The sequence below is a fragment of the Mauremys reevesii genome, linkage group 3 (genome assembly GCF_016161935.1).
Source record: "Mauremys reevesii isolate NIE-2019 linkage group 3, ASM1616193v1, whole genome shotgun sequence".
NCBI classification, from domain to species: Eukaryota; Metazoa; Chordata; order Testudines; family Geoemydidae; genus Mauremys; species Mauremys reevesii.
The window spans coordinates 19,487,346-19,511,232 of record NC_052625.1 but is presented as its reverse complement, the minus strand read 5'-3'; the positions used below and the strand labels follow the sequence as shown (position 1 = coordinate 19,511,232).

Here is a 23,887-nt window from a genome sequence, read left to right as displayed (position 1 = left end):
CTTCTAGAAAAGCATCCAATCTTGATTTTAAAATGGTCAGTGATGGAGAATCCACCTTGATAAAGTGTTCCAATGGTTTATTATCCTCCCCATTAAAAATTTACACCTTATTACACTGCTCTACAGCCAAAATGCTTCTGAAATAAATGTAGTCCAACTTTACTAATTCTGGGTCACTGAGAACGAAAATGATGTTTAAAATTGTTGATTGGCTCTAGTTTTCAAGATATGCTATTGGGTCAGTATATACGACCCTTGACTTGGGAATAGCGGAGGATAAGTGAGTTATAAAGGGAAGGGATCTCAATTTAAACCAGAAATGACTAAAATACATCTTTGACTGGATCTATGAATAAATCTATGATTGGGTTTGGACAGTACTTGCTTTTTAGGCAAAACAATGAATGATGCAATCTGAAGCTGGTACTGCGTCATACATGTTATGAATTGCATCATGTTATTCCTAGAAGTCATGGATGATGCAATCATAACGAAGCTTCCATCACTCTGCTGAACAAATTGCCCTATATCAGCTCTAGAAATCATCCAGTGTCGTGCTCTCTTATTTGTCAGTGTTTGATTTTGCAAAGGACACATTTCTCTAGCCAAAAAAGTGAGAGAGATGCCTCATACTTGTGTGAACAGTGCAGATAACTTCTGCTATGTTTGTGTGAAGTGACTTTTGCATCACAAATATCACCTTTATTTTGGCTGCAAACTGAGATCAGGACAAGAGGTGGGCCCCACACATATGCTGCAACACTTGTGCAACAAATCTTCACCAGTGGTTGAACAGGAAAGGAAATCTATGCCTTTTGCAGTGCCAATGATTTGGAGAGAGCCAACAGATCATACCAGCAATTGTTACTTCTGCATGGTGCCTCCAGTTGGGAAAGGTGTGTCAAAGAAGAAAAAGTGGACTGTGCATTATCCAAACATTCCATCAGCTATACGCCCAGTACCCCACGGAGAAGGACTGCCAGTTCCTGATGCACCAGAATCATCTCTCACTTGAGTCAGACGAGGAAGAGGAAGAGGATGAAACTTCTGGTCCTGAACCATCAATGTCAGGACCCCACATTTCTCCCATCTCCCCTCCTCTGAACGCCACCTCATAACACAAGGTGAACTGAATGACCTTGCCAGAAGAAAGGCAGAGCTGTTGGGCTCCAGACTACAGCAGTGGAATCTCCTGGCAGGTGCTGTTAGGGTTTGTGACCGCCAAAAGGATCTTGTCCCATTCTTCTTCATGGAAGGTGATCATGTAGCCTGCAACAACATCGATGGTGTGATGGCAGCCCTCAACATCGCTCACGATCCAGATGAGTGGAGACTGTTCACTGATTCATCGAAGACGAGTCTTAAAGCTGTTTTACTGCATAATGGCAATGTTTTGCCATCAATTCCAGATGGTCATGCAGTCCATATGAAGGAAACCTATGACAACATGAAAACAACTTTTGAGGTGCATAAACTATGACCGACATCAGTGGCAGCTTTGTGGCGATTTGAAGGTTGTTGCTCTCTTGCTTGGTCTGCAGACTGGATACACAAAGTACTGCTGTTTTTCTCTGAAAATGGGATAGTCGCAAGAGATTCCCACTACATCAAGAAAGATTGGCCACTCTGACAGTCATTGGAGCCTGGGAGGAAAAGTGTTCAGCATCCACCACTTGTTGAATCAAGGAAGATTTTGTTACCACCCTTACACATCAAGCTGGGTCTGATGAAGAACTTTGTCAAGGCCATTGACAAAACACAAGCAGCTTGTGGAAAATTTCCAAGGTTAAGTGAAGCTAAGATAAAGGAAGGTGTCTTTGTTGGTCCTCAGATTCGTGAACTTCTTCGAGATAATGCATTTGACCCACACTGCGTGGCAAGGAAAAGACGGCATGGAAAGCCTTCCACTTAGTGGCAAAAAAATTTTCGGAAACAACAAGGCAGACAACTACAGGTTGTTGGTGGAAAACCTCCTCAAGGCATACAAAAGCCTTGGTTGCAACGTCACTAAAGATACATTTTTGCTCATCTCTTTTTTTTTTTTTTTGAACAACTGCGCACTGAGCGGCGAGCACGCGAGCGATTTCACCAGCATCTTTTTTTTTTTTCCACGAACTGAGCACACTGAGCGACGCAGCACGCGAGCGATTTCACCAGACATTGCAACAATGGAGAAACGCTCTCAGGGCAAATGGAGCCCATCAATGCTTGCAGACTATTGCTGGACAGTGACAAGAGATGCTCCATTTAATGAATACAAGAGACAAGCCAAGAAGCGCCGAGTAGACACTGAATAGGACTAAACTATGTACATAATAGTTTTTTGCCTTTTGTTTCATAATAAATTTTAGTTATAACCCTTTTGCTGATTTTTAAAGTGTTACATAAACAGGACAGGTGAAATATTATCATGTAAAGCAACCATAAACACATGAAAAACCTAGGTTTACAATTTATGATTAAAACTCTACTATCTACACAATATACATAGACATAAAATGTATAAACTTAAATACCTTAGAAACAGTAGCCAATCAGTTGTTTTAATTGTCATATTTGAATTCAGCACATCAAAATACATAATAAATAGCACATTTTATCTCTGAAGCAGACGACTTCTCAAAAATTGTAGACCAGTGTTACCAGTCTCAATTTCTCTAGTTTCAACTTCCAGTCATTGGATCATGCTGTACCTTTCTCTGCTAGATTGAAGAGCCCTTTATGAAATATGTCTCCCATGTAAATACTTATAGACCATAATCAAGTCACCCCTTAGCCATCTCTTTGTTATGCTAAATAGATTGAGCTCCTTGATTCTGTCACTACAAGGTAGGTTTTCTAAATCTTTAATAATCCTTGTGGATCTTCTCTGGACCCTCTCCAATTTATCAACACCCTTCTTGAATTATGGGCGCCAAAACTGGATACAGTATTCCAGCAGTGGTCACAACAGTGCCAAATACAGAGGTGAAATAACCTCTCTACTCCTACTAAAAATTCCCTTGTTTATCCAGCCAAAGATTACATTAGCTCTTTTGGCCACATCACCACAATGGGAGCTCATGTTCAGCTGATTATCCACCTGACCCCAAATATTGTTCAAAGTTAGTGCTTCACCGAATGAAACACGGGCCTTGACCCCAGGTCCACAGGAGCAGCCATGCTTCAGCCCTCCACTTGGCATCCTGCTGACAACTGCTGACTTAGAATCATGAAGCCCAGCCCCAGTTTGAGGCTCCGCCCTGATGACCCATTGGTGGAGTCCCAAAGCAGCTAATTGCTGGTCCTACTCAAGCCAGCAACAGGAATAGGAAACTGTCTGAACAACTGGGATTCACCCTGTTCTAGACTGTACCTTGTGCCTCCTGCTCCAAGGGCTTAGCTCCTGACATCTGGCTTGTGGTTCTTATCTCCCATGGTTTGCATCTTGTCTCTGACCATAGGCGGCAGGTTTGTATAATTTTTGGTGGGACCCAAAATGGTGGTGCCCCCCCGCTCCCGCCCTGTAAGCCGATATAAAATGAAGCTACAACGCGTCAGTGCCACAAGATTACAAGGGTCAATTAAAAGTGGAAAGTCAGAAGCAGCACTTGCCTACTTCAATATACAGTATTATATTTTGTTGCACCTGTTGTGATGAAGTGGGAATGTTCTTAATATTTTCTCTGAATACTGTGTGGGTGCCTCAGTTTCCCCTGCAAGATGCCAACTGAAGGTGTTGGGGACAAAGAGATCAGGTGGCCTCCTTGTCTGGAAGAGACACAGAGGCCAGAGGAGGGAGTGTCAGGTTGGAGCTGGCTGGGGAAATGGGGAGAGACCCAGAACTTGGTTCTGGGCTCCCCACCCCCCAAGATGGACCTGACAGAGGAGTTCTGTTTTCTGTACCAACAAGCTCTGTTTAAACTGTGTTCCCGTCATCTAATAACCTTCTGTTTTACTGTCTGGCTGAGAGTCACATCTGACTGCGGAGTTGGGGTGCAGGGACCTCTGGTTGCCCCAGGACCCGCCTGAGCAGACTCGCTGTGGAAAGTTAATACTAACAACCGGTTCCCTCCTCCTCACCCCAGGAGGGGATCATGCCCCCCCTGGGGGACTCCTGCCCCATCCAACCCCCCCATGTTCCTTGACAGCCCCCCCCCCCGGGACCTGTGCCCTATCCACCCCCCTTCCCTGTCCCCTGACTGCCCCTTGCCACCCCATCCAACCCCTTCTCTCATTCCTGATGGCACCCCGGGACCCCTGCCCTATCCAACCACCCCTTCCCTCTGTCCCCTGACTGTCCCTGGAATTCCTACCCCTAACTGCCCCCCACTGCCCCATCCAACCCCTGCTCCTTCCTGACTGCCCCCCCAGACCCTTGCCCCCATTCAATCCTCTTGTTCCCTGCCCTCTGACTGCTCCGACACTAATCCAACACCCCCAACTCCCCTGCCCTCTATCCAACACGCCCTCCCTGCTCCCTTACCATGCTGCCTGGAGGTGAGGGCCGGGCTGGGCTGGGGCTGGGAACGGAGCCACCCGGCCGGAGCTCGGGGGCCGGAGCCCGGGCATTGGACCCCAGGGCAGGAACCGCGCCACCCGGCCGGACCCCGGGGCTGGAGCCCGGGGCTGGGGCAGGAACGCTGCCCGGCCGGACCCTGGGGGCTGGACCCCAGGGGCCGGGCAGAAACCGCGCCGCCGGGCCAACCCGGGGCCGGGGCAGGAGCCGCCTCCCGGCCGAGCTCGCGGCAGGACCCCGGGGCCGGGGCAGGAGCCGCGCCGCGCTGCCCTGCCCGGCGAGGTCGCAGCTGGACCCCGGGGGCCAGGAGCCAAGCCGCACCGTGCCACCCAGCCTCAGGGTCCGGCCGTGACCTCACCGGGTGGCGCGGCGCCTGGAGCCCTCCTCCCACTGGTGCCCCCGCCCTCCAGCCTCGGCCCCAGCTCAAACTCACCTGCAGGAAGCCACTGCTTTCTTCTCAGCCCTCCCAGGCTTCCCGCGCGAACAGCTGATTCGTGGGAAGCTGGGGAGGGGGAGGAGAAGCCGGAGGAGCATTCAGAAGAGGAGGCGGAGTGAGGTGAGCTGGGGCCGGGGGAAGGGTAGGGAGCTGCTAGAGCTTTTATTAAATTTAAAAGCTCTTTTGGAACTAGTTGTTCCTCCAGGAACAACTGGTTCTAAACGGGCTTCTAAATTTAACAACCGGTACGAACCGGCTGCAGCTCACCACTGGGTGAGAGGCGGGGGCGGGCGCTCCAAGCAGGGGAGAAATCTAGCTCCAAATATTGGTGGAGCAGAGCCCCTGACTTTGAATATTCCTGGGGCTTTAGCCCCAGGAGCCCATATAAGTTGACACCCATGTCTCTGACCCCTGTGGTCTTCTGATCCACCCTGACTCTTGCCTCCTAATTGTGGGCTCCAGCTCTGACCATAAGGCCTGGCCGCCTACGACCAGGCCCTGACGGATAGAGGCACCCATCCTGTAAGTCTAGCCTACGTTCTTTGTACCTAGATGTGTACATTTAATTGTAGCCATATTAAAATGTATATTGTTTACTTGCGCCCAGTTTACCAAGCAATCCAGAGCACTTTTTATTAGTGACCTCTCCTCTTCACAATTTATCACTCCCATAATTTTTCTGTCATCTGCAAACTTATATCAGTGATGCACTTAAGGGCACAAAAATAAACTATCCCACTGCATGGAAAAAATAGGAAGTATAGCAAAAGGCCACCCTGGCTTAACTAGGAGAGCTTCAGTGATCTGAAACTCAAAAAAGAGCCCTACAAAAATGGAAACTAGGGCAAAGGATAGATATAAACAAATAACACAACTATATAGGGACAACATTAGAAAGGCCAACACACAAAATTAGATTAAACTAGCTAGAGACACACAGAGTAACAAGAAAACATTCTACAAATACATTGGAAGCAAAAGGAGACCAAGAACAGGGTTGGCCCTGTACTAATTAGGGGGGGGAAACAATAACAGAAAATGTGGAAATGGCAGTAATGCTAAATGACTTTTTTGTTTCAATTTTCACCAAAAAGTTTTGTAGCAATTGGATGTCTAACTTAGTAAATACCAGTGAAAATGAGGTAGGATCAGAGGCTAAAATAGGGAAAGAACAAGTTAAAGATTAGTTAGAGAAGTTAGATGTCACCAGAGCCTGATGAAATACATCCTAGAATACTCAAGGAGCTGACTGAGGAGATATCTGAGCAATTAGCGATTATCTTAAAAAAGTCATGGAAGACAGGTGATTCCAGAGGACTGGAAAAGGGAAATATATAGCAAATCTATAAAAAGGGAAATAAGGAGAATTTGGGGAATTATAGACCAGTCATCTTAACTTCAGTACCCAGAAAGATAATGGAGCAAATAATTAAGCAATCAGTTTGTAAACACTTAGAAGATAATAAGGTGATTTATCTAATTCTTGTTTTGAACCCAGTTATACTTTTGGCCTTTACAACATTCCCTGGTAATGAGTTGTGTGGAGAAGTATTTCCTTTTGTTTGTTTGTTTTTTAAATTTGCTGCCTGTTACTTTCATTGGGTGACCCCTGGTTCTTTTGTTATGTGAAGGGGTCAATAACACTTACTTTCTCTGCACCATTCATGATTTTATAGACCTTTATCATATTATCCCCTTAGGGCAGGTCTACACTAAGGGCGGGGGTCGAACCAGGGTACGCAAGTTTAGCTACGTGAATAGCGTAGCTGAATTCGAAGTACCCTAGTTCGAACTACTCACCCGTCCAGACGCCGCGGAATCGAAGTCCGCGGCTCCAAGGTCGACTCCGCCACCGCCTTTTGCAGTGGTGGAGTACTGGAGTCGACCGTGGCGCTTCCGGAGTTCGAACTATCGCGTCCAGATTAGACGTGATAGTTCGAACTCCGAGAAGTCGAACTCACCGCATCGACCCGGCTGGTAAGTGTAGACTAGCCCTTAGTTGTTTCTCTTCTAACTTGAACAGGCCCAGTCCTTATAATCAGAGGTGCTGACTTTCTAATGATCCGCAGAGGGTGGGAGGTGCTGGGGGGAGGGGTAGGAGCTTATTAGGGGGTTGCTGATGGATGTTCAGTACCCACCATTTTTTCCCTGGGTGCTCCAGGGCTGGAGCACCCACGGAGTCAGTGTCTGTTTTTAATCTCTCCTCAGATGGAAGCTGTTCCATATGCTTAATTATTTTTGTTCCCCTTCGCTGTACCTTTGCCAAGTCTAATAGATTTTTTTTGAGATGGGGTGACCAGAACTTCATGCAGTATTCAAGGTATAGGTGCACCATGGATTTATATAGTGGCATTATGGTAGTTTCTGACTTATCTATCACTTTCCTAATGGTTCCTAAGTATGTTAGCTTTTTTCACTGCTACAGCACATCGAGCAGATATTTTCAGAGAACTGTCCTCACTGACTCCAAGATTTTCCTTGTGTGGCGTCGGGGTTCCTTCCCCACTCTGAACTCGGGTACAAATGTGGGGACCTGCATGAAAGACCACTAAGCTTATTTTTACTAGCTTAGGTTAAAAAATTTTCCAAGACACAACTTCCAACTTGAACAGTATGCTGCCACCACCAAGTGATTTAAACAAACATTAACGGAGGGCCACTTGGAGCCCTACCTTCCCCAAATATCTCCCCAAGCCCCTACACCCCCTTTCCTGGGGAGGCTTGAGAACAATATCCTCACCACTTGCTACAGGTGAACACAGACCCAAACCCTTGGATCTTAAGAACAATGAAAAATCAATCAGGTTATTAAAAGAAGAATTTTAATTAAAGAAAAGGTAAAAGAATTGCCTCTGTAAAATCAGGATGGTAAGTACTTTACAGAATAACAAAAGACTCAGGAACACGGAGGATTTCCCCTCTAGGCAAAACCTTAAAGTTACAAAAACAGGGATAAACCTCCCTCTTAGCACAGGGAAAAATTCACAAGCTAAAACAAAAGGTAATGTAACACATTTCTTTTCTGCTATTACTTACTATTTCTGCAAGACTAGATGCTTAGTTCAGATATATTTTCCCCTGCCCTGTTTCCTGACTGGCTGCAACAGACACAGACCAAAAACCTTCCCCCACAGATTTGAAAGTATCGTCTCCCCTTATTGGTCCTTTTGGTCAGGTGCCCCCAGGTTATCCGAGCTTCTTAACCCTTTACAGGTAAAAGAGGAATTATCCCTTTACAGAGTAAAGAGGGATTTTATGCTACCCTTAGCTGTATGTTTATAACTTGTGGTAGCAGCTAATTTAGACCACATAATTTCCTATGTATAGTTAGGATTATGCTTTCCAACATGCATTACTTTGCATTTATCAACACTGAATTTCATCTGCCATTTTGTTCTCAGTCACTCATTTTTTGTAAGAGCCCTTTGTAACTATTCACAGTCAGATTTTGACTTATCTATCTTGAGTAGTTTTTGTATCATCTGCAAATTTTGTCACCTCACTGTTTATTCTCTTTTGCAGATCGTTCATGAATATGTTGAATAGCACTGGTCCCAATACAGACACCTGGGGGACACCACTATTTACCTCTCTCCATTCTGAAAGTGACCATTTATTCCTACCCTTTGTTTCTTATCTTTTAACCAGTTACCGATCCATGAGAGGACATTCCCTTTTATTCCATGACTGCTTACTTTGCTTAAAAGCCTTTGGTGAGGAACTTTGTAAAAGGCTTTCTGAAAGTCTAAATACACTATATCTACTGGATCTCTCTTGTCCACATGTTTGTTTGACCTTCCTCAAAATAATTCTAATAGATTGGTGAGGCATGATTCCTCTTTACAAAAGCTGTGTTTACTCATCCCCAACACATCATGGTCACATATGTGTCTGATAATTCTGTTCTTTACTATAATTTCAATCAATTTGCCTGATACTGAAGTTAGCCTTACTGGCCTGTAATTGCCAGGATTGCCTCCCCCCGTCGCTCGTCCTCACTGCCGGTAAAAAGTGGGAGAGCCATGGCCCCCTGTCACCCCCACCCCATTCCAGTGCCCTTCCTCTCCTGACAGGATTCCAGTGAACTTCTGACCATGGGTCCTTGTCAAGCACAAACTGCCAACCTGTGTAAAGGGCATTGCCTTAATAGCTCTGATAATTGGAGCTGATTGGAAAACAGGTTATTTCCTCCCATGGAAAATTTTGACACAATGAAAAAATATTTTTGTTGAATTTTTCAACTTTTTGTCAAACCACAAATGGAAAATTTTCAGATGAAGACTAAAAACTTGCAGTTTTCAGCTGAAAAAGTTTTTGTTTGCAGCCAGGAATTTGTTTTTTGGACAAAACATTTTCTACAAAAAATCATAAATTTCTGTGGAAAACGGAAATTTATATAAAAAAATGTTGTTTAGACAAAACCTCAATTTCCCATCAAAATAGTTTGACAGAAAATTTTTGACTAGCCTTAGTAATAGGGCCTACTGTACCTCTCATTTTTTGTTTGATTAGGTTAAAAAGCATAAATCAATTTCAGGTAAGTAATCCAGAACAGCAGAACTTTAGGACCCTTCTTAACTTTTTAATCAACTACTTAAAAGTATTTTGACAGTCCTATTTTGTTCAATATTTTTGGAATTTTAACACTAGTCTGTTTGATATCACTTCTTCCTAAGTCAAATTCCCTCCTCGTATTTAGACTGTAAGCTCTATGCAGCAATGACTATCCTTTACTCTGTGTGTGTGTGTGTGTCCCCTGATTTCAGATAAGGCCTTTAGGTGCTACTGTAATACAAATAATGAAACGAATGACCCAACTAGTTTGGTGGTTCATTGGTTGAGTGTGTTATTTGATATACTGCTGGAGAGTTCTGAGGAAAAAGATCTGAACTTTCTTTCTTTCCTGAGCAATTCACATATGCTCTAATTCAGCCCACTTTTTACCTTTCCAACTTGTCTCCAGATTATCAGTCATTATAGAGTCGAATACAGCAAGTGTCATATTTCCACTGCACTAATAGCTACTCGCACCCACGAGAGTTGTCTCAGAGCTAAGCAGGGAGGCATTTCATGGAGGATAGGTCCATCAATGGCTATTAGCCAGGATGGGCAGGGATGGTGTCCCTAGCTTCTGTTTGCCAGAAGCTGGGAATGGACCACTTGATGATTACCTGTTCTGTTCATTCCCTTTGGGGCACCTGGCATTGGCCACTTGTCGGAAGACAGGATACTGCGCTAGATGGACCTTTGGTCTGACCCAGTATGGCTGTTCTTGTGTGAACTTTTTTGGCTTCTCAAGAAATGTCTGCTGGGCAGGGAGAGCACAGCTTTCCAAACTTCATGGAATACTGCAGTTGTATTGAAATTTGAAAAGTTATTCTATTAAAGTCCCACTGTTCTGTGACTTCCTCAATTTTCACTCTCTACTTGAAGAGCTCCACTGAGAAGCAAGCAGGCATGTACTTAGTAATCCTCCATTCAGCTCAGTGAGAGGCTGCAGTGCTGTATTCCTGCCACCACATGAGGCTATAAATCAGCTTCATGCCCAAACCCAGTCCGGTGATCAAAGATGGTCTCCACCAGCAGGCATTGCCATGTTCTCCTGGACCCGGGGTACCCCTCCATGGAAACCATGTGTGTAGCACATACCTTGCCGCTGGCTTCCCTTTCTGTCTCCCTTGAGGCTAGATAGTCGTTTTCCAGAAAGGATTTTAATACAAGTGGGATACACTTCTGTATTAACTCCTTAATAGCTCTTCTGCTGGGACTCTTTCATCCTAAGTAAATTACTCCACCACAAAGGGGAAAGAATGCAAAACTGAAAGAACAGCATAAATCTAAAAGACTGATGCTCTCCCTATCTAATCTATGATCATTGCCACATGAGGATAGTCACAGCAGGTAGAGTGAAAGGAAGTAATGACTAAAACAAAAACACACATTAAAAATCCTGGGTGGAAAAGAACAGCAAGGAAAGATGGAGAGGGCTTGATTAGCTCCCTTCCTTAACTTCAGCCAAGGTATTGTAACACTGGCCTCCATTGCCCAAGCATTCAGTTCTCAAGTAGGATAAGCAGAGCCAGAGCTATGGTATAACTTTTTAATAAACTTTCGCTTAGTTTTCCAAAGTGAAACACTCTGCAAGTGGTAAGCCTTCACTGTTATGCTGTTGAGATTTCCTCAAAACATAAACTAATGCAACAAGTTTTGGGTTATTTAACCCCCAGTGTTGTAATGAAGGGTCCTAAAGTGGGTTTGTCAGCATGGGAAATTGAACTGAGGACCTCTAGAGCTTAAAAAAAAAAGGCACAAACATCTACAGCCTGAGCTAAAGAGCCAGGCTTGGTTAGTCTACAAACTATACCAAATTCATACATTTAGTCCAGCCTCTAGAAGGGGCCCGGGAGTGTGGGTTACCATGTGAATTATGATGGGTAATTTCAAAGAGTTGGGTTAACTATAGGGGAATGCAGCCTTCCCTAATGGCAGCACCAGGAAGAAGTGGGCAAAGATGCTTCCTGTCAAGTTACTATTAATTTGTGTATTCTTTCACTCAGTGTTGGGAGCAATCAGTGAAATAAAAAAATGCTGGCTAAAGATGTGCAAAACAGGTTATTTATTTATCATGAACATCCCAGCCAGGACTCTAAACATTTTTGCTGTTGTAATTTCACAGTAGTTCCTTTCCGGCAGGGACATGCTCACTGCAGTGATGCAATGGAGGAGCCACTTTTGAAGGCCACAGGAGCCTCTTGTTAAAACTCCTTCACTCAATTCAAGGGTGAATTAGAGTTATTTCTCTGTCTCTTACAGAATTCACCACTGTCTGGATACTACTAAGCCATTCCTGTGTGATCACGTATCCCTGGGGATCATAACAGTACTTTTGAATAGCAAACTGTCGGTATTTTCATTGAACCAACACGGCACACCTAGGGCTTGATTTTCAAAGGTGCTGAGCACCCAAAATTCCTATTGGCTTGGGGTTGGAATTGTGGGTTTTGTAACACCTCAGAAAGCCAGGCCTTAGTTATCTCAAGCAGGGCATTGAAAATTAGTTGGACACTCAAAAATAGTCCTCTATCTGGGGGCTGGTGTTATTGCCTGTGTGTCTGAACATTACCCCAGCTGAGGTTTGAATTAGAAAACTTTCCATCTTTAAGCTGATGAATCAAAAGGAACAGACCTTTACCCAAACCAGTAGGAGTTGTGCCAATCTTCTCTCCTCAGGAAGCCAACCTTTGAAGGCTCAATTCTCTGCTCTGCCACAGGTCACTTATATCACTGTGGGGGTATAATGGGGATTATAGTGGGTAGAATAGGCCGATTTTTAGCCTGGAACCCAGAAATAATAATGAAAAACCCCACTGCTCATCTTGAACTCATCATGAAGAAATAGGACAAAATTAAACATGGAAGGTTCACCCTGAGCAATCCAATATGAAATTCTCTGAAGGCTTCAGTGCATTGTGTGTGCTGTTTGTGTTTGGAGTTGGTAGATATTTCCCCATAGCAAATCTGAGTTCTGAAAGAAATAGCTCACCATTTCATTTTCAGCCAGAGAAACAGGTACTGTATCGAAGCGAATCAACAGCTAACAGATGAGGCTTTTATTGAAAAAGCATGATTGAAGGCATGGTTATTAAATATAACTCTTCCAGCAATGGCCTCTCTCAATCCATAGCGGAAAATGCAATGTGTGAATGACGTAAAATGAATTGTGAAAAAGGTCACACATGCTTTCGGGCAAATTTAGTGAGGGAAAGGTGTGTATTATATAATGCATATACATATGTATACAGATCTGTGTGTACCTATATATGTGTGTGTGTGTGTGTGTATGTAATTTTGCTTTTGTCTTTCCATCTCAGTGGGTCCTGACTTTAATCTCACAGCTGTGAAAACGTGTCCTTCTCTTTTCTTGAGAGATTCCTTAAATTATTTTGAACAAATTTGCTGCAGTTACATTCCTCACTCCAGAAGGGACTTGCCACCTACACTCTTTTTTTGATTATAGATCACTAGAGAGTGTTGGGAATGTTTTGTTAATATAAAAGAGAAAGCTTTGTATGGTAATCATGGGAGCATCCCTGCACTAAGTGCATCGTCAAAGCAAGTCTGCTTTGCAGACACATGAGCCAAGGGACATGTTCTAGTGATGTATTGCAGAGAAATATGGAAGGATTCAACTCTTTCCACCTCTAGTTAGTTGTAAATAGCGTATGTGATTAAGGATGCTCAGTGGAAGATGGAGATACACTGGGGCATCTGAAAACAAAGAGAAGGAGACATCCTTTTCATGAGTGAAGGAATCAATTTGCTACAGCATAAAGAGGGAAGGTCCTCTCATGCATTGGTAACTGGTTAAAAGACAGGAAACAAAGGTAGGAATAAATGGTCAGTTTTCAGAATGGAGAGCGGTAAATAGAAGAGTCCCCCAAGGGTCTGTACTGGGACCAGTACTGTTCAACATATTCATAAATGATCTGGAAAAAGGGGTAAACAGTGAGGTGGCAAAGTTTGCAATGATACAAAATTACTCAAGATAGTTAAGTGAAACGCAGATTGTGAAGAGTTACAAAGGCATCTCACAAAGCTGGATGACTGGGCAACAACATGGCAGATGAAATTCAAGGATGATAAATGAAAAGTAATGTGCTTTGGAAAACAGAATTCGAACTGTACATACAAAATGATGGAGTCTAAATTAGCTTTTACCACTCAACTAAGATCTTGGAGTCATCATGGATAGTTCTCTGAAAACATCCACTCAGTGTGCAGCTGCAGTTAAAAAAGCAAACAGAATGTTAGCAACCATTAGGAAAATGATAGATAAGAGAGAAAATATAATGCCACTATATAAATCCATGGTATTCCCACACCTTGAATGGTGTGTGCAGTTCTGGTAAGCCCATCTCAGAAAAGATCTATTACATTTGGAAAAGCTACAGTGAAGGGGAACAAAAATGATTAGGGGTATGGAACAACTTCCATTTGAGGAGAGATTAAAAAGACTGGGGCTGTTCAGATTAGAAAAGGGACAACCAGTGGTGAAAGTAGAAATCCTTTCTTGCCGGTACTGGGAGGGACACAAGGGGGGGGGCACGTGACCTCCCCCACGTGACCCTCCACGTGACTCTTCCCCACCCTGCTCCCAGCCCAAGGTCCCCATGCTCTCCCTGTCCCCTCCGACACCCCCTTTGCCCGTCTAAAATTTTACAACTGCAACAGATGCAGTTGTAAAATAATGGTTTGCACCCATGGTGCCACCTATACTTCCAGGTGTCATTGAGGATACAGCAACACCCCAAACTGAAAACTTCTTAAATTAAAGAAGGATAGGAAGGGCAATCACTCCACTTTCCCTTAACACACCAAGGAACTCTGGGAACAAAACAGGCAACAAGCTCTGCAGATGTGAAGAATTCCTAGAAATTGAAAGATACAATACACACAAAACATAAAACCATCACATCTACCACACACAAGGATACAGAAAAGGGAAGGAGCAGAGAGGGAAGGAAGATATGAATGGAGAAAAGGATAGGAAATGTAAAGAGGAAAGATTTATAGGAGAGTTTTCCTTGATCTCTGGGTTCTCTCTTTCAGCCAGGTATAGTGCATTGTTCCCAGGACATGGCTTATATACAATAATAATTCCCCCAGTGTTTCGGTCCTATATATGGTCTAACATAGCTCCCATTGTTACAAGGGGAAATTTATTTCTTTCACTACTGGTTAGCTGAGCTTTCTTGTTGCATAATTAGATTGAACTCCCTTGTATATTATTCTAGACAGAGACCTATATCTTTCCCCTGTTTTATTGTTTGATATTAGATTCATCTTGTAATGCCAGGTTCATCATCAGATATTTTTCCAGAACATGAAGGTCACATCTGGAAACAATAGCAGCAGAGGTGTCATATGCAGAATAGAAAACAATAAACCCCAAAGGCATGTAGCCAGATATGGCGGGACAGAGGCTGCTCAGCGTGCAAAATCACAAGAGCTGCTGTCCAAAAGTGCATCTTTCATTTATCCAGTCAACCAGGCCACTTAGGTCCTTTAGTTCTGTGCCCGTACTGATTTCAGTCAGCTTCTTCATAGCCCTGTTTAGTCACCATTAGAGCTTGGTTAGCTACTTACAGCACATAGATCACCCCTTTGACCCGTTTGAGAATTATCCATAAACAGATTTTGATTTTATTTATGGGCGTTGGGTACCTAAATATCTTTGAAGTTCTGGGCCCAGCTGTTATCCTTTCTGCTCCCTGACTTGATGAGAAGCATCCATAAACAGGAGGAAAAGTTGTTCAGAATCTGAGACAGATAGATGTTCCAACACAAAACCTCATGAAAAGGCATTTCCTCAAGTAGCCAAGAGAACTTCACTGTCTAGGAACATTCTTGCAGATTAAAATGTTACTTGTACAAATGTTGTGAGACATGAATTAAAAGGGATGTGAACATTGTCCAGGTGAATCTGTGGTTTTCATTCAAATAAATGCTCAAATATTTTTTGCATATTCTCCCAGCTCTAGGAACCATTCTCAGTTACCACTTAAGCCTCGGTGAGGTTAATTAAACAGAAACCACAGCTCACATAAGGCTAGATTTTCAGAGCTCAGTGCCTGATTTTTTAAGTGGTCAGCATTCACCAGGGTAGAGTTTCAAGAGCACTCAACTCCCATTTGGGCACCTAGATAAGGATTTTCAAAAGAAAATCTGGAAAATGTGGTCTCTAGTGTTTGATGTGTATCTTCTGCCAAATCACACTGACAGGGATGCTCTGTTGTGGGTGAAGGACACCAGTGACCAACTCCTGTGCCTTTGACTTGGTCCTGACCAACATAAAACAGGAATATAGATGCTAGCAAACTTAAACAAAGCCTTTGTTTGTTTGTTAGGATATGTATTGTGCTGTTAAGAACGAATGCCCTAGCTATGTTCTGCTCCTTTCCCCACTGTGGCAGCAGGGAAAGGAGCAGAGCGGGGAAAGGAGCTGAGCGCAGGCCTGCCCCCCGAGCTGTGTCCTCCAGCGGGGTGGAGCTGCTGGCATGGGGCCATCCAGTGGCCTCATATCTTTCCTGTACCCTGTGCCTACCACCGTACTTGCACTCCAGGGGACAACTAAGGAGGGTTATGATAGAAGTCTATAAAATTGTGAATGGTGCAGAGAAAGTGAATAAGGAAATGTTATTACTCCTTCACATAACACATTAACCCAGGGTCACCCAATGAAATTAATAGGCAGCAGATTTAAAACAAACAAAAGGAAATACTTCACACAATACACAGTCAACCTGTTGCCAGAGGATGTTGTGAAAGCCAAAGGTATAACTGGGTTCAAAAAAGGAATTAGGTAAGTTCATGGAGGATAGGTTCATCAATGGCTATTAGCCAAAATGGTCAGGGATGCAGCCCCATGCTCTAAACGTCCCTAAGATTTAGACTGCCAGATGTTGAGACTGAACAACAGGGAATGGATCACCCATTAATTGCCCTGTTCTTGTCATTCCCTCTGAAGCTTCTGGCATTGGCCACTGTTGGAAGACAGGATACTGGGCTAGATGGACCATTGGTTTGACCCAGTGTGGCCATTCTTATGTTCCTATGGGAGCATATGCAAGGACTAACAGTTTCTTCTTTTTCCTCCATGTCATCACTCAAGTATTCCCTATGCCTGGAACTTCTTGACCCCATGTGCCAGGCTTTTACCAGCTCCTCCTCCATGATGCTCTTAAATCCCGATCATTTCCTCAAAAGCAAGAAGGATGTGTTTGTGGGGAAATCTCCACACAGAATATTCTGATCACTCATTGGACTTTTGCTTTATCTGTCTGCTCACTCTGGAAGTTCCTAGTATCCTCTCTGTTCTGAACAGAGCAGATTAGACTGTTGGCATTCAATAAATAATGGTAATAGCTTATGAACACAAGTCAGGAGTAATCCCCAGTAGTCTTTGTACACTGTTCTCTCATGCAACCATTTCAGTTATAATATGATATATGGTTTTATGCTAGGCTTTGTCTTATGTCTGGTGTCTTGTTACTCCTGCTTTGTACTCATAATCCTTACTTTTATCTACACTGGGTCACCACTTAGATGATTTTCATGTTTGACACGTGGCCAAATTGTGTCCAGGCCTTGTGTGGATGCACTGGGAGGTAGGAGGGCATTGCACAAGCACCTTCTCACTCCTGCATGGGAGTTGGCCACAACTGCTGCCCTTCAGTTGAGGAATACTACCAGGGCCGTCCTCAGATACCAGCCACAAGTCTCTCCAAAGAGGGCAAGGCTGAGGTGGGTCCTTCTCCCACAGGAGGGGAATGCTGCACCCTCCTCAAGGTTGAGGTTGCTTGAGATGTCGTGCCTGCATGAGGCATGATGCTTCCAGGAGTTCTTAGTGGGGCAGTGCCCAACCCATTGACATCAATGTAAGGTTGTGCCTTAAATTTATACCATCAGGTAATAGATGCAGTTCAGAAATAGCAAGTGGTGTTTGACCAATAATGTGACCATTCTCCAGTATGGACTCTCATACATGCAAATAAAAACAAAAACAAAAACAAAAACCCAGCATTAAAAATGTTATTAAGGTTGTAAAGTCAAGCATTCAAAAGTTATGAATTGCCAGAATTATGGTTGCCTCTGTGGATGCAGTTTTTAATTATGTGATCTCACACAATTTTTTTCTCAGGACTGCTGGCTCATTCAGTGCACAGGATGGACCATGCTCACTTAATGAGCAGCTATTCATTATTTTGTTTTCTCATCATTGTTCCATGTGTGGCTCCAGGCCTTATTTACTGCACGCTATTCAAACCCTGCTCAGCAGGCCGAATTATTAATTTCCTCATGAGCTTTTCTCTGCTGCTCCTCATTACAGTATCTGAGTGCTTCACAAATATTAATCTTCACAAACCTCCTGAGAGGAGAGAGGGTAGTAGTGACCTCCTATTACAGGTGGGAAGCTGAATCATAGAGAGATTAAGGTCAAAAGTATCCACTAATTTTGGGTGTCCAATATGAGATGCCTAATACCTGATTTTATAGAGTCCTTAACACTTACACGGTACTCTACATGTTCAAAGCACAGCGCCCATTGAATTCAGCTGCAGTGTGTGCTGAGAAAATCAGGCCCCATAGTCTCAAATTGGGCACACAATTAATGGCTACCTGTGAAAAGTTTAGTTTAAATGGCTTGCGTGGCATCACACAGGAACTCTGTGGCAGAGGCAGGGGTAGAATACAAACCTCCAGGGCAGCATTCAGCTAACTATGAGACCCTTCTCTCTTTTCCTGCAATGCCCTACCTCATTCACTACATACCTTCTAGCTTCTGCATTAAATGAGGCTGGGGTTCTACAAACAACAGCCTTCTCACAACACTGTTCTGGTTAATTTCCAGAGCAGGTCCATGCAGTGCACTGAATGAGGCAGGAGTGCTGTGGAAAAAAAATAGTATAGGAGAATTTAATTAAAGACCATCATAATACATACACACAAAAGGGCCAAATTAATATTGCACAGGCAAAACACGAGTAACACAACCAAACTGCCATTTTTTCTGAGACTCTGAAACCACTGAACTCTTTTGGCTGAAATTTTCCCCAAAAATTCAGCCTGAAGCTGACACACAGTATGTAAACTTTCAGCCCAAATTGTTAAAGTTTTACAAAGTTACCAGCATATAAAGGGAAGACTCTAGCCACCTTAATAATAGGTGGTACTACTACTCCCACCTATAATATAGGAGCATCTCTAACATAGTTCTGAATCTCTCAGGCTCTGCCTATGTATTCAGATGAAATACAGTATCTGTATTTCCAGAACTGGTTCAATAATCATTAGCTAATATATTAAGAAAAATAAGACCTAGTAAAACTCAAGCCTCAAAAATATTCAAATATGTATTGGCTCAAATCACCAACAAGCTTGCAAGATAGGCAATTGATCTTCAAAATCCATATTCAGTTCCCATTTGGTGACATATAAGGTTGGATATGATAAAATAGTAAAATATAGTAACTTGAAACTAACCTGGCATAATTTTGATCTCTCTTTCTCTCTATAGGCTACTACACATGTATAAAAAAGTCACTTGGAAATTAAAGCTAAAAAACTGTGTGCTTTTCAGCATAGTCCATTTTTAAGCAATATCAGTAAATGAACACAGTCCCAGTGCTTCTATAAAGCTTTGCCCATATTTGATTTTGTCGTTTTATGATTTAGCAGTAGAGGAGTAATTCAGTTTATGAACTTGAGTATAAATGAATATTGAAATGATAAAAACAGCCTGTGTGGGGATGTCTGGCACTCCTCCTGGAACAATGCAGCATTTGTCTGTTGTGCAAGTGTTAGATATATTATATTGTGGACCCAGAGGTACTCTATATTGGAGTAGCTTGTTAGGCATTCTTCTGTAGAAGGCATTATATGCCGTTACTAATGCCGGGTCCATCAAGAACATTAAACTTGACATATGCTATCTTTTGCACGTGAAAGTTAGGAACTTAAATCCGTATTTACCCTAACCCCAAATAAGTGGCCTGATTTTTAGAGCTGCTGAGCACCTGACTCGACTTATTTCTTTCCATACCCCCATGCTAAGGCCACATCTTCCTGAGCCACAATCCACTGGTGTTGGGCAGCTTCACACTCCCCTCAGTTTCAAGGCCTGCTCCAAAGCCCATTCATGTCAATGGAAAGACTTCCATGAATGCAGTGGAGTTTGGATCAGACCCTCAATGTGTTCTAGTGACCTATGGTAGCACAATTAGGCCCACATTATGTAACCTTTGGTGAAAATATGTTCCTCCTAACAAAGGGTCTGTCTACACTATGGAATTATTCCGATTGTACAGAAACCAATTTTTGGAAACAGATTGTATGAAGTCGAAGGCTCGCAGCCACACTAAGCACACTAATTTGGCGGCGTGCGTCCATGTACCGAGGCTAGCGTCAACTTCCGGAGCGTTGCACTGTGGGTAGCTATCTCATAGCTATCCCATAGTTCCCGCAGTCTCCCCTGCCAGTTGGAATTCTGGGTTGAGATCCCAATGCCTGATGGGGCCAAAAATTTGTTACGGGTGGTTATGGGTAAATGTCGTCAGTCAATCCTCCCTCCGTGAAAGCAATGGCAGACAATCATTTCGCGCCCTTTTCCCTGGATTGCCCAGGCAGACACCATAGCACGGCAACCATGGAGCCCGTTCAGCCTTTTTTCACTGTCACCGTATGCTAACAGACACGATACTGCAGAGCTACACAGCAGCATCCCTTTGCCTTTGCAAGTTGACAAAGACGGTTACCAGTCATACTGTACCGTCTGCTGCTGTCATGGGTGCTCCTGGCCGGCCTCAGTGAGGTCAGTTGGGGGCGCATGAACAAAAATGGGAATGACTCCCCAGGTCATTCTCTTCTTTAAGTTTTGTCTAATGGAGAGTCAGTCCTGCCTAGAATATCAGGCAAGCCTACTAAAGAACCAGAGAGGAAAACGGCCGCTCTGGGTCAGAGCCCCAGACATCCCACAGAAATGATGAGCTGCATGCCATTCTAGGGGGTGCCCCTGCAACAATGCCACCCATTGCTTCCCTCCTCCCCCACCCCTCCTGGGCTACAGTGGCAGTTATCCCCCCATTTGTGTGATGAAGTAATAAAGAATGCAGGAATAAGAAACAACACTGACTTTATTGCCTCTGCAAGCAGAGATTAAAGGGGGGAGAGAAGGGCGGTTGGTTTACAGCAAAGTAGAGTGAACCACCATTCTGCACTTACTCAGCCTCTAGCTGAAAATGGGAATCTGTGACAAGCATTAGGATAGAAGCACAGGCAGGACTGAATCTCCATTTGTGTGTGGGCCTTTGGTTGACACTGGTAAAATGCAAAATGTCCCAGGATATGTATGTTGGGGGATAGTTCTAAACAACAGCTTAATTTTTTTATTTGCAGCAAAATGTAGAGGTCTAATTATCTGATTGTGAGCCCTGGTAGCAAGGGGTAGGCACAACCGCGCAGTGCTGCGTACTGGGGAGAGCAGCCTGAGGCAGAAGCCTCCAGCTGCCATGATATTCCAGGCAGGACGGAATCTCCATTAGACAAAACTTAAAGAAGAGAATGACCTGGAGTCATTCCCATTTTTGCCCAGGCGCCCCCAGCTGACCTCACCGAGGCCAGCCAGGAGCACTCACGGGATGACGATGATGGATACCAGTCCTACTGTACCCTCTGCCATCCGCAAGGGAAGCGACGGGGATATTGCTGTGTAGCGCTGCAGCACCACGTCTGCCAGCAGCATCCAGTAGACATTTGGTGACATTGAAAAAAGGCGAGAAACAATTTTTTTCCCTTTGCTTTCACGGGGGTGGAGGGGTGACGACATATACTCTGAACCACCCGCGACAAAGCCTTCAGGCTTTGGGAGCTCAGCCAAGAATTCAAATGGTTTTCGGAGAGTGCAGGAACTGTGGCATAGCTAGAGTCGTCAGTCGTCCCTCCCTCCGTGAGCGTCCATTTGATTCTTTGGCTTTCTGGTATGTTTGTCTCAGCTCCTTAAGTTTCACACAGCACTGTGTTGAGTCCCTGTTGTGGCCTCTGTCCATCATAGCCTTGGAGATTTTTTCAAATGTTTTGCATTTTGTCTTTTGGAACAGAGTTCTGATAGAACAGATTCATCTCCCCATATAGAGATCAGATTCAATATCTCCCGTACGGTCCATTCTGGAGCCCTTTTTTGATGTTGGGACTGCATGGTCATCTGTGCTGATCAGCTCTTCACGCTGGGCAAACAGGAAATGAAATTCAAAAGTTCGCGGGGCTTTTCCTGTCTACCTGGCCAGTGCATCCAAGTTCAGATTGCTGTCCAGAGTGGTCACAATGGTGCACTGTGGGATAGCGCCCGGAGACCAATACCGTCGAATTGCGGCCACACTAACCCTAATTTAAAATGGCAATACCTATTTCAGTGCTACTCCCCTCGTCGGGGAGGAGTATAGATATCGATATTAAGAGCCCTTTATATCGAAATAAAGGGCTTCGTTGTGTGGACAGGTGCAAGGTTAATTCAGTGCTAAATTTGAGATAAAGTCGTAGTATAGATCAGGTAGCCAATAGTCCATCTCTAGCATTGCATTGCCGAGCTTTTGCTAATCCGATGCTGATCTCTAACGTTATTGAAATACTATTTTTTTAAATTTAAAAGCCGAACTCTAAGTCAGGGGATTTTATGTTGATATTGTGGGGCTGTGGCTCTAGTTTAAACCAGCACAGCTCTGTGTGTGCCAGTGGAGCTCTGCTGGCCTAGCCCCGCTGAGAACCTGGCCCATAGTGTTTTCAGTGGGCGCTGCTCCGTAACAGAACACATTCCCGTTGCTAGTCATACAGACTTTCATTATTGATGGGAGCTTCAGTAAAGCATGTGGATGCATTCGGATTATTGGATCATCTTTTCAATTAAAGATATTCTGTATCCAGAGCTATCATGCTGTATAGTAACTAAATAAATGTCTTTACTTCTTAGCAGTTCATCTGGGTGATTCTGAATATTAATCAAAGACCACTGAGCTGTGTCTTGAAGTTGTGCATTGGAGTAAAGATGTTTTGAAAATGCAAGTATGTAGATTTCTTGGAGGGCACTGTGACTCAATAGACAGAGTGCCAAACTGGGAATCATGAGACCTAGGTTTTTCCCTGCACGCTGTATGAGCTTGGGTGAGTTACTGGTCTCTGACTCTGTTTCCCCATTTAGAACATGGCAGATAAGGGTGTAAGTTGCTAATTATTAAAAAGTATTGCCATTATACAGTTAGAATATAATTATTGTTAGAAATACTTTAATACATTTAACACCTTATTGAACCCTAGTGCGATGGAAGTTGTTGTTATATAATGAAGACAATGAATAATACTAAAATAACCATGGAATATAAATAATACTGTATAAAGAATACCTTCCATAACAAAGGCCCCCTCCTAGCCATTCAAATGAATAGAATAACTCCAATGAGATTTCCAAAGGGAGTTAAAGATGCAAATGTAGCAAAATGCTCTGGTTCAGGCTATCAGAATCTGTGTCTGTGATGGGGCGCCTGCTCCGCGTTGGCCCTGAGAGGGTTAAAACCATCCAAGGGAGTCTGAGTGGCAGGCAGCCAAAGGAGTGGCTGTAGGGTAAACAGCCAATTAGGGTGGCAGCTTCAGACAATTAGGATGGCAGCTGGACCAGCCAATCAGGGCCCAGACATCCCATATAAAAGGAAGCTGCAGACTAAAGTGAGGTGGTCTGCTGCAGAGAGCCCTAAGGAGAAGACTGGTTTCCTAGAGGGCTCCTGGTGGGCTGCCAGGACTAACAGGCTCAAGGACCTGGGAAGAGAGCAAAGGAGCTGGAGCCAGAGGCAGGAGCAGAAGGAACTGGGGCTCCGGGGAAGTGGCCCAGGGAATAGAGACAGTGAGCTGGAAGGAAGAGGCAGCAGGAAGCTGCTGTTTGCAGGGTCCCTGGGATGGGGCCTGGAGTAGTGGGTGGGCTTGTCCCCTCTTCTCCCCCTCTCCCACCAGCTGCTGAAGGGGCAGGCTGGCTGTGAACTGCCAAGGCCCTGTGAGGAGTGGCTGGACTCCTGGTGGAGGAGTCCCCTGAAAGAGGGGGAAACTGGATGATGACACAGCTGGGGAGCTGTGCCATGAAGCAGATGCTGAGAGAAAGCAGCCGTAACGGGCCTGCTGGCAGAGGCAAATACGGGAGAGCCACCACTACTGGAGGGCGCACCTGCTGGGACTGAGCTAATTCCTGAAATGCCCAGCATGAGGTGCCAGTGTGGTGAGTGACCCTGTGACATGTGGTGGAGAATGCAGGCACATGGTCACCCCTGATTTGAGGGGAGGATTGAGGACTGTGAGGGGATTGCCTGGGGATAATGTATTGAGAGACTCAGAGACTATGGAACCGCAATACAAGGAAG

At 44.2% G+C, this 23,887-nt stretch overlaps 1 protein-coding gene across 7 annotated transcripts in view; it reads left to right on the top strand.

Annotated features, from left to right (window-relative positions):
• PCSK2 (proprotein convertase subtilisin/kexin type 2) overlaps positions 1–23,887 on the top strand; it is a 371,376-nt gene that overhangs the window by 119,824 nt on the left and 227,665 nt on the right. For 3 of the 7 annotated variants that reach the window (XM_039531406.1, XM_039531421.1, XM_039531420.1), the window contains exon 1: positions 23,388–23,745. The exons of 3 other annotated variants lie outside the window; for them this stretch is intronic. The gene's annotated coding sequence lies outside the window, so the exon portion shown is untranslated. One more of the 7 variants, XM_039531408.1, reaches the window with a different exon arrangement.